General features: G+C 39.3%; 1 pseudogene across 1 annotated transcript; it reads left to right on the top strand.

Moving 5' to 3' along the window:
• The first annotated feature begins 345 nt into the window (after nt 1-345).
• On the top strand, nt 346-9262 carry LOC149211817 (65-kDa microtubule-associated protein 3-like; annotated as a pseudogene). Its single transcript, XR_016250184.1, has 9 exons — nt 346-417; nt 516-593; nt 6433-6570; nt 6679-6930; nt 7493-7702; nt 7830-7985; nt 8102-8261; nt 8436-8587; nt 8680-9262. The product of XR_016250184.1 is annotated as a 65-kDa microtubule-associated protein 3-like (transcript).
• Nucleotides 9263-11388: the final 2126 nt, after the last annotated feature.

Below are 11388 nucleotides of genomic sequence, written 5' to 3'. Positions count from 1 at the left end.
TTCCATTTCTGTTCCTCCTCTTTCCGCTTTCTGCTCTTCCTGTTCTCTTCCACGACCTGCTACAATGTTTCCGGGCTCTTCCACGACGACGTCCAACTCCAACTGGCATCTGGTTTAACCAAAACTGCTTTCCATTTTTGTTCCTCCTCTTTCCGCTTTCTGCTCTTCCTGTTCTCTTCCACGACCTGCTGCAATAATGTTTCCGGGCTCTTCCACGACCTGCTGCCATAATGCTTCCAGTTTCTGTTGGAAGAGGAATCCTCTGTTAATTTCATAATTTATGGTTTGTTCCACGGTTCTGTTTACCATAATCAAAATGTCTCTGGTGTATGGCATACGTTCAGAATGTCGAGCTTGCAGAACGATCAATTATTGCAACTGGAGACAACTTGTGGATCTCTTCTTTACAAGCTCCAAGTAATGTTTAATGTTTCTTATATTTATTTCAGCTAACCATTAAAAAGATGCTATGGATTGTATAGTGGTTTGGTGGCTAAAAGTATGCTCAATTTCAGTTAATATGGGACAAAATGGGCGAGCCAGACGAGGAAAGAGATAAAATGTTGCTCCAGCTTGAACAAGAATGCTTGGAAGTTTACTGTTATGAAACCAGCTCACAAAAAGATAGAAAAGAGAGATCCACGCCTTAGAATTCAGCCTCTTCGAGGGGGCAACCTCCTTTACATTACATAAATGAACAATTCTTGGATGATACAAATGACAAAACCTCCTTTCTATATATAGGAGTCTAAGGAGTCACAATATAATCCAGCCGACCTAACAATAATAATATAAAGCCACAAAAATAACAATAGAGGGATTCTATGGGGCACAAAAATAACAATATGGGGGTAATAGGGGCACAACAATATAAATAAGGGGTATAACTACAATAGTAATGGGGTAATCACTAGTATTATAGGGACCCAACATGCCCCTCTCCTTCAAAAAAGTGTTGTCCTCAACGCTTGAGTAGTTCTGGATACTTCTGCATAAAATTCTCATCCTCCCATGTGGAATCTTCAGCGGATAAGTTCTTCCACTTGATAAGATACTCTGAAATTGATCGATTTCGTAGCTGTCGAGTTCTTGTTTCTGTGACTGCTTCGGGTTCCAATATAATTTTTCCTTCCTCGTCAAGTTCTGGCAATATTGTTTGAACTGGGAGCTTGTCGCCTATAACCTTCTTTAAACATGAAACATGGAAAACTGGGTGCAATCGAGAAGCTGCAGGAAGCTCCAATTTGTATGCCATAGTACCAATCTTTTCCAACACCTTGTACGGACCATAATACTTTGGTGATAATTTATTATCCTTCTTAGCTTGCTTTAGGGACATTTGCTTATATGGTTGTAGCCGTAGGAATACCCAATCACCTACATCAAAACTTCTTTCACTGCGATGTTGATCTGCCTGTTGTTTCATTCTATTTTGTGCCAACACGAGGTTATCCTTTAAGAGTTGGAGGACTTGTTGTTGATGTTCGATGTGATGTTCCACTGCCTGAACCTTAGAATTTTCTCTTAAATATGATGTGATGGATGGTGGTTGATACCCATAAAGTGCCATAAATGGGGTCATTTTTGTTGCTGTATGGAAGGAAGTGTTATACCACCATTCAGCCAGAGGCAACCATTTGACCCATTGTGTCTGTTTATCAGATACAAAGCAACGAAGATATCCTTCCAAACATTTGTTTACTATCTCAGTTTGCCCATCAGATTGAGGATGATAAGATGAGCTATGAGCTAACTGAGTACCAAGACAAGAAAATAATTCTGTCCAAAAATTTCCAGTGAAAATGGGATCTCTGTCACTTACAATAATCTTTGGGTTTCCATGTAGCTTTTGAACTGTTTCCATAAATGCAGTAGAAACTGTACTGGCTTTAAATGGATGTGATAATGCACAAAAGTGTGCATACTTGGTAAGTCTGTCAACTACCACCATGATGACACTCTTTCCCTCAGACTTGGGTAAACCTGTGATAAAATCCATTGAAACCTCCTCCCAACGTTGGCTTGGAATGGATAAAGGTTGTAATAGACCCGGTGTCTTAATTGTTTCAACTTTATTTTGTTGGCAAACCAAACATTCCGCCACAAACTTTTGAATATCTGATTTAAGGCCATCCCAAAAAAATTCCTTCTTAACCCTGTGGTAAGTTTTTAAAAATCCTGAGTGCCCTCCTAAGGGAGAAGTGTGCAATTCCATAAGAATCTTTTGTTTTAGCTGGGAATTCTTACAGAGGTATAAGCGATCTTTGTACCATAACGAATCATTTTTCCAGCTAAATGTATCAGAAGTACTGGAATCTTGTTGTAGCTTTCGAATAAGTGCCCACACTTCTTCGTCATTCTTCCATTCCTCCCTTGCTTCGTTTATCCAATCTGGTTGGATAATAGAAATGGCACACAACAATGCTTCCACATCCTCATCCTTTCTTGAGAGTGCATCTGCCACCACATTTTGCTTCCCTTTTTTGTAGATGATTTCAAAGTCATAACCCAACATCTTTGTGACCCACTTTTGTTGCTCTTCAGAGGATAATCTTTGTTCTAAAAAGTATTTAAGGCTATCATGATCCGTTTTTACCTTGAAGTGTCTTCCCATTAGGTAGGGTCGCCATTTCTTAAGTGCATGGAGTATTGCCAACATTTCCTTCTCATAAATAGCTTTGCTTAAAAACTTTCCCTTGATTGGACGACTTTCAAAAGCAATGGGTCTTTCATCTTGCATTAGAACAACACCAATTCCATTTCCTGAAGCATCACATTCCACAATAAAGGTTTTTGTGAAGTCCGGTGTAGCTAAGACCGGTGCTTGGCACATTGCCTCTTTAAGATGTTCAAAGGCCTTTGTTGCTTCCGGAGTCCATGAAAATGAATCTTTCTTCAATAATGTTGTTAGAGGTGCTGCTATTCTCCCATAATTCTTAACAAACTTGCGATAATACCCTGTCAACCCAAGAAATCCTCGCAGATGCTTTATGGATGTGGGGATTTTCCATTCCTTAATGGCTTTAATTTTGCTAGGGTCTACCTTAACTCCTTCATGAGATACAATATGACCCAAATATTCCACCTCCTGGACTCCAAAGAAACATTTGGATCTTTTTGCATATAATTGTTTCTCCTCCAATAGTTGTAGCACCTTGTCAACATGTTCAACATGATCCTTCCAAGACTTGCTGTAGATTAGTATATCATCAAAAAATACTAACACAAATTTTCTAAGGAATGGTTTGAAAATTGAATTCATCAAACCTTGAAATGTTGAAGGTGCATTGGTAAGGCCAAAAGGCATGACCAAAAATTCATAATGACCCTCATGAGTTCTAAATGTCGTTTTTGGAATGTCTTCAATCTTCATTCTGATTTGATGATATCCCGAACGAAGATCCAACTTGGTGAAGTAAATTGATCCATGCAATTCATCCAGTAATTCATCAATGACAGGAATGGGGAACTTATCTTTAATAGTGAGCTTGTTGAGCTCCCTATAATCTGGACACATGCGCCATGATCCATCCTTCTTGTGCACCAATACTACTGGAGCTGAGAAAGAACTTTGACTCGGTTGAATTATACCAGCCTCTAGCATTTCTGCAACCATACGTTCAATTTCACTTTTTTGGACATAGGGATATCTGTACGGCCTGATGTTTGGAGGAACACTTCCTGGAATCAGATGAATAGCATGATCATGATCACGCATAGGTGGGAGACCTTTGGGAGTCTCAAATACCTTGGAATGATTGTCCAGGACTTTTTGGAGATCTGGAGAAATAGATGATTCCAATGTGGAAACATCTAGCGAACATAATTGTGCAATTACACCTCTTTGCTCCTTTTTTAGAAGCTTTGTCATGCCATTAGAGCTGATTATCTTTCCTGGTTTCCCTGCAATACCCCTTAATTCAACTTCCTTTCCTTCCACAGAAAATTTCATGAAAAGTTCTTGAAAATTAAAAGCTATTGTACCCAAGGATTGTAGCCATTGGACTCCTAGTACAACATCAGCACCTCCCATTGGAATGGAAAGCATTGGGCTAGTCAATACATATTCTCCCATGGATAGCTTGATATTATGGCACTTTCCAGAACAATTTATTGTTCCTCCATTTGCAATCATCACTTGACACTCTGGTGCTGGATATAGGAAGCAATTCAATTCTTTTGCTACCCTACAATGAATAAAATTGTGGGTGCTTCCTGAATCAATCAACACTATTACCTTTTTCTTCTTGATTTGTCCTTCTATCTTGATGGTTTGAGGAGTGGTAATTCCCGCCAATGCATTACAAGATATGGTCGGATTTATTTGTTCTTCATCTAGGCTTTGTTCCTGGAATATATCCTCTTCTTTTGACCTTTCTTGCTCCTTTTCTTCTTCCTCTTCACAATCTATGTAGAATAATTTCTTCTCAGCACACTTATGACCCTTTGTGTATTTGCTATCACAATTGTAACAAAGCCCTTTTGCTCTTTTTTCTTCCAATTGTTGTGGTGTCAACCTTGTAGGTTGTGGAAGACTATGGGCAACAACACTTCCGTCTTTATAGTTGTGAATGGTATGCTTCCTAGTTGCCATAATTTTGCTTTCCATTTTTCTTGCTAACCTGAATGCCTTCTCTAATGAATCAGGTTCCCAAAGGCGCACATCATGTTGGATATTATCCTTTAAAGACCCTATGAACACATCAATCCTATGCTCCTCTGGAATATCTTTTACCCTTATGTTCAATTTTTGGAACTCCTCAATGTGCTCCATTATTGAACCCTTTTGTTTGAGACTTATCAATTGGCTAAAAAAAGTGTTGCTTTTTGTATCCTCATAATGTGCTATCAATTCTTCCGTAAAAATTGCCCAAGTGATAAATTGTTTACGAGAACAAAGCCATTGATACCATACAAACTGATTTGGTTCCAAATATAAAGTTGCCATACGTACCTTTTGTGTGTTTTGCACATTATTGAGATCGAAGAATTGCTCCATCTGTAATATCCATGTGGCGGGATCCTTGCCATCAAACTTCCTCATATCGATTTTTGAACATGGTGAGTCTTCGATCCAACATTAGAGTCTATGGAATCATGATTAACATTTCTTTTGTTCTCATCATGAGTTTCCTTTACTACCTTTTCACCATTAGTGACCCTTTCTTGTAGCAACTTCTTCAATTCTTCCATCGAATCCTCCATCTTAGCTTCCATGCCCTTTATCTTAGATTCCACGTCATTTATCTTAGATTCCACGCCATTTATCTTAGATTCCACGCCACTTATCTTAGCTTCTGTTAGCTTTTGTGAGCGTGACATTTGTTGCACTTGTTCTTGTAATTTTGATATATCATGTAGCATTTCTTCCTCTTCTTCATGAGTCATGCTAGAGCTTTCAGGTTCCTTACTAGGTGTTTGCATTTTCTTTCCTCGGGGCATCAGTTACCGATAATAATGCTTTACTATGCCCTTTGAATTCCTTCAAACTAAGCTTATGCAAAAATTAAAAAAAAACTACACACCTTTTTTTTACTTTGTAGAAGCCTGATATTGAATCTGATGTATCTCTGTAATTTCGAATCATCCAGTTCTGAAATTGTGACCTGTAGTAGCCTTCTATGTCCTCTTTCCAATGCCATTAGTCTGATCCAAATTGGATTTTCCAAGAAAGAGTTATGCACAATCTCCCGCAGTGACCTGATTATAGACTAGTTTAGTAGAGCGAACTTGTATGAAGTGCCACGTGTCATTGTTTCAACCTTTGACTCTGAAAAATATATAAAAGAAAACTAAAATCCGTCCTCTTTCTGTACCTTCTTACGAAATTTCAATCCGATGCTCAGAAAGAAAGTTATGACGATTTTCCCCAGGTCACCTGTTTTGAGTGTAATTCAGGAGTCTGCAAAAAGACCAACTTCCTCAGATCATATCTCCGAAAATATCACGCGAAAAGCTCTGAAATTCGGACCCAAGGTTCAACACGATTTCTTCTCAAATGGGTTGTTTTTGCGACTTCTGAAACGTCACAAAAAAAAGTTATAGCGAAAATGCCACAATGACCTGTTTGGAGCAGCGAAACCCTAGAATCCAAAGCTCTGATACCAAATGTTATGAAACCAGCTCACAAAAAGATAGAAAAGAGAGATCCACGCCTTAGAATTCAGCCTCTTCGAGGGGGCAACCTCCTTTACATTACATAAATGAACAATTCTTGGATGATACAAATGACAAAACCTCCTTTCTATATATAGGAGTCTAAGGAGTCACAATATAATCGAGCCGACCTAACAATAATAATATAAAGCCACAAAAATAACAATAGAGGGATTCTATGGGGCACAGAAATAACAATATGGGGGTAATAGGGGCACAACAATATAAATAAGGGGTATAACTACAATAGTAATGGGGTAATTACTAGTATTATAGGGACCCAACATTTACACACGGAAAGTAGATCAATGAAATCGATCACAGGCTCAGCTTCATCAGGCTACTGCCGATTTCGAAGCAGAGCTCGCATCCATTTATTCTGCCCTCGGAGTTTGCCCTACCATGCCTAAACAGGTTAAAATAACAAGACCGAAAATATGCCTTTGCAGTTTATATCATGGTTTCATTTTGAATTTTAAATCTTACAAGACTCTGATATTGGTTTTACCTGCTCCATTTTAGGGAGACAGAAGAGCAGGGAGCCTGAAGGAGCAGCTGGAAGCGATAACTCCTCTGTTGGAAGAAATGCGTCGGAGAAAAGAGGAACGGATTCAGCAAATTTGGGATGTTAAAATGCAGATTTAGAAGATTTCAAATGAAATTTTGGGACGTGTAGAGCTTAGTCCGTCTGCCATTTCAGTGGACGAAAATGATCTATCTCTTAGGAATTTTGAAGAATACCAGAAGCAACTTCAATCGCTTCAAAGAGAAAAGGTAAGAATTACTACTGCTTCACTATTTTATTTTGTCTTATGCTTTTGCTAATAGCTGCAATGTGGGATAACCCTAAAGAGAGTTAGGATTTACCGAGTCTATTAGGGTATTTTATGGGTTTAACCGTATTAGCTATGTTCCAAAAAACCAAAAAATTATAGCAAGAAAACAAGTTCAAGCTTACAAAAAATTGGTAAGAAAATAGTGATAAGATGTGTATTGTTGTATAAATTGCTTTGAAAAGATCAAGCTTGATGGAGCCAGTGCAGCGTGTTGTATCACTGTGGGATGGGTTTCGTCTCATGCATAGAGCCGAAATTCATGAGGACCCAATTTTACACATTTATGATTTTAATGGGGTTTGAGTTTTGCTAACAAATCTATCATAGTTCCTTTAATTTTTAAATACTTTTAATTTTCTCAATTAATTCAAGTGTCTAAACCCCTTGTTTATTTGTAATCTGTGGATATGTCTTTGAATTTGTGATCTGTCCTTTCGCCTTTGTTTTTTATGTATTTTTGTGTATCTGATCTGTTCTTTTGCCATTCGTTTTTGATGTAGAGTGAGCGTCTCTACAAAGTCATCGAATTTGTCAACACAATCCATGGATTATGCTCTGTCCTTGGCTTGGATTTTGTACGTACAGTAACAGATGTGCATCCAAGCTTGGATGAGTCTGAACAATCCAAGAGCATTAGTAATGACACTGTTGATAGGTTGGCTGCAACAATTCAAACATTGCGAGAAGAAAAAAAGAAACGAATGCAAAAGGTTATTTTCATGAGATTGCCCATGCAATTTGTTTACCCCTTGTTTTGTTGGTTGCTATTACCTTGATCTGTATTGCAGCATAATGGGGTGCATTGGGCTAATTCTTTTGATTTTTTCATATCTCCAGCTTCAAGATTTGGCCACGACTATGCTGGAGCTTTGGAATCTAATGGACACCCCTATGGAAGAGCAACAGATGTTCCAGAATGTCACCTGCAACATTGCAGCTTCAGAGCATGAAATATGTTCTCCCAATGCCCTGTCTATGGAATTTATTAACCATGTAGGCTTGAGAAATTTGGATGATCCTCTGCATGCATGCATGCAGTATTTATGCATATTGATGTGGTGCGAGCCAACTTGTTTGTTTAGATTCTTAGTCAAATTATGATGATACAGGTTGAAGCAGAGGTTTCAAGACTTGAGGAGCTAAAAGGAAGTAAGATGAAGGAGCTTGTTCTTAAGAAGCGAACAGAGTTAGAAGAAATTTGCAGGAGAACACATCTCATTGCTGAAAGTAATACTACGTTGGACAAGTCAATTGCCTCCATGGATTCTGGTAAGTTCTCTTGGGTATTGTTTCTTTTACTGCTCAATTCTGGTAATCTCTTTTCATGGTATATACTTAAACAATAATAATTTATTGTAGGGAGAACATATCTTTGATAAAATTATTGGAGTAATTCCTATCTGTTAGGTGATACTTATTTGCTTTCCTTTTATTTGTTCACAGGGTTAGTTGACCCTTCCGAGCTTCTTGAGAGCATTGAAGAGAAAATTGCAAAGACTAAAGAAGAAGCATTTAGCAAGAAAGAAATCTTGGAAAGAATTGAAAAATGGTTAGCTGCCTGTGAAGAAGAGAGCTGGCTTGAAGATTATAACAAGGTAAGGAAGACAAGAACTAGAGATAGTGGAATTTTGTTGTCAAAATTTTCCTCATTGTGACACAAGCATGTGGATATTGATAACTTTGACAGGATGAAAACTGGTACAATGCAAGCAGGGGTGCACACCTTACCTTGAAGCGTGCTGAGAGGGCACGGGTAGCTGTTAGCAAGCTCCCTGAATTTATCACTCTGAGAGGAAGACCTCGATGTTACTTTGCCCTCGCTGCTAGATGCAGAGAAAACACTGAATGCTGAATTTATCACTCTGAGAGGAAGACCTCGATGTTACTTTGCCCCCGCTGCTAGATGCAGAGAGAAGATGAATGTATCTCTCTAAGGTTTCCTTGCCTGATTCCATCTCAGTTCTTGATCTTCATTCAAATAAATTGATCTTCATTCAAATAAATTGTATGGGTCTATAGAGAAACTCTTCAGTGACAATATCTCATATTCTTGCCCATCCCAAGGGGGATGCCTAGAGTTCATCAATTTGGCCAACAACGAGATCACAGGCAGGATCTCGGAGATCAATGGCGAGCGCATCATCAAGTGGCTGGACTTATCAGTTAATCATTTGAAGGGCAATGTTCCAACTTCGATCTCCATGTTAAAGAAAATTGAGCGCCTGGATTTCTCAAGAAATCAGATGGTGGACAAGATACCAAGGCCCATGGGCGAGCTGAAGGAGCTGAGATGGTTGGATCTGTCATGGAACAGTTTCAAAGGGAAAATTCCAAGGCATATGTTGGGTCTGAAGCATTTGAAGCATATGAATTTGTTGTGCCCTACAACAACCCCCCATTTCATATCATCTGTATTTATAAACAATCAACATATGAAATGGGTCCCTTTTAAAAAATTAATTGGTATTAATGAATTTGTTCGAAAAAGGTATGATAATCAAATGGGTTTGTGAATTGAAGCCTTTTTCGAATAACAATGTTCCCAAAATAAAACAATCTTTTGTTATTGCGATAAAGCGATCGCAAGATCGCATATCGCAATAACAAGAGAGACGCATTTAAACGGCACTTCGGTCTTTGCCGATGCGATATCGCTATCGGCGATCGGCGGTATTCAATGCATACACAAAAGGAGCACATATCTTATACCCCGATGCGACGCTATATCGGCGATCGGCTATCGGCACTGCCTCTTGTGGGAAAACACTTTAAGTTATAAACCCCGACCCGATGCGATATCGCTATCGGCCGTCGGTGGTATCCCATGCACTCTCATAAGGCGCTCAACTCTTCCCCCGATGCGATGCGATATCGCTATCGGAAGTCGGCAAATCACCTAATATGCATCTGGTAATGTGTTCACATGCTAGTCCGATGCGATGTCGCAATCGGCGTTCGCCAGGACTACTTTCAAACGATAGTGTAACTCTTTCCCCCGATGCGATGCGATATTGTTCATTGGTGATCGGCATTCTCAGAAAGTGATTGCTTTGAGCCTTAAAATTATATTTAAATCCGGTTGATAAAGCGCAGATTTCAAAATACCGTTAAATGCAGGGATAAGGTAATACATGCGTATTTAATAACTTTGCCCCTTCGATTAACGAATACTTGCGTCTAAGGCATTATCATATCTGTTGCACGCGTTAGAAGGTCATTCAACTGAATAACAGTGTAAAGGTCATTTAATGGGTAGCAGGCCTTAAAAACACCATTAATGCATATGCGATCTCTTACCAGTGATTGGATCCGCAGCCACTTTTTGAAAATTAATAGCGCCACGCTTCAAGTGATATATATCTTTCCCATTATGCTTTGTCTTCATTATTCCTCGTGTTACGATTTCTCTTGCATTTGTGTAGAGTTCGTTTGTTGAGAAAAGCCTGAACATGATGGGGAAGAAAAATAAGAGGTCTTCTGGTTCCACTACAACACCTGTTGCAGGTCAAGCTGCTACAATTTCGAAGAAAGGCCTAATCTCGGACACTACGTGCACTGGTCTTGCTAGGACCACATGGCAGGGCACATATAATCTGTTGGAGGCCGAGCAACCAAAAGTGACAGTGAGAACGGCTAGTGTAGATGTACTAAGGAAGTCTGATGCAACTCTCAAAGACTTGGCCGACTCCTTTTTACACAGAATAGCGGCCAGAGAGCAGGTTCTCCCTTACACAGATGTGGTGCGCTGGGCAATTGAAGAAATCCCCATCACTGATAGAACTTTTCATACAAGGGATGGAAGGATTTTCGGGTCATTCAAGCCTGATGACCTCAGGCGAATGTATCATCTGCCTGAACCGAAGCTAGTCTATAACAGAGCCTTCGTGGAGAAATTCGCAAAAGAAAATGAATCACCATCCGAACCCCTCCGAGATTGGAGGCAGAACCCAGCCAAACACAAGCATGAAAGTTCGGGTAAGTACTCCAACGTTTCTTTGGATTCTCCCTATTGCTATGTGGGGATTATGATGTGTAGATTGTGGGGATTACATGACTCCGTTAATATCAATATTGACATGGTTCCCCTAATGCAAGCGGCTATCAATAGTATAATTATGGATTGGGCCACTATTCTTTCTGATAAGTTGGTCGTAGCTGTTCGTGAATTTAGAGCCAAAACTATAGTCACCGAAAGGAAAATCCCGCCATTTTATTATACTGCTTACATTATGGATACCCTGTGTTTTAATTCTGAGTTTCCTGTCCTCGGTTGGAGATGGACCACCCAAGATCCAACACCCATTCATTTATACCATCAGAAATTGTGGAAGTCCTCTTACAAGGACCATTTGTACCAAATTTGTAATGGTTTCATGGTGCCCATTTACTATTCTAT

The sequence above is a fragment of the Pinus tabuliformis genome, chromosome 1_1, assembly GCF_031772625.1.
Source record: "Pinus tabuliformis cultivar Carrire ecotype Pingquan chromosome 1_1, CPIR1, whole genome shotgun sequence".
NCBI classification, from domain to species: Eukaryota; Viridiplantae; Streptophyta; class Pinopsida; order Pinales; family Pinaceae; genus Pinus; species Pinus tabuliformis.
The sequence above is the reverse complement of the archived record's forward strand: the minus strand, read 5'-3'. Positions and strand labels throughout refer to the sequence as shown.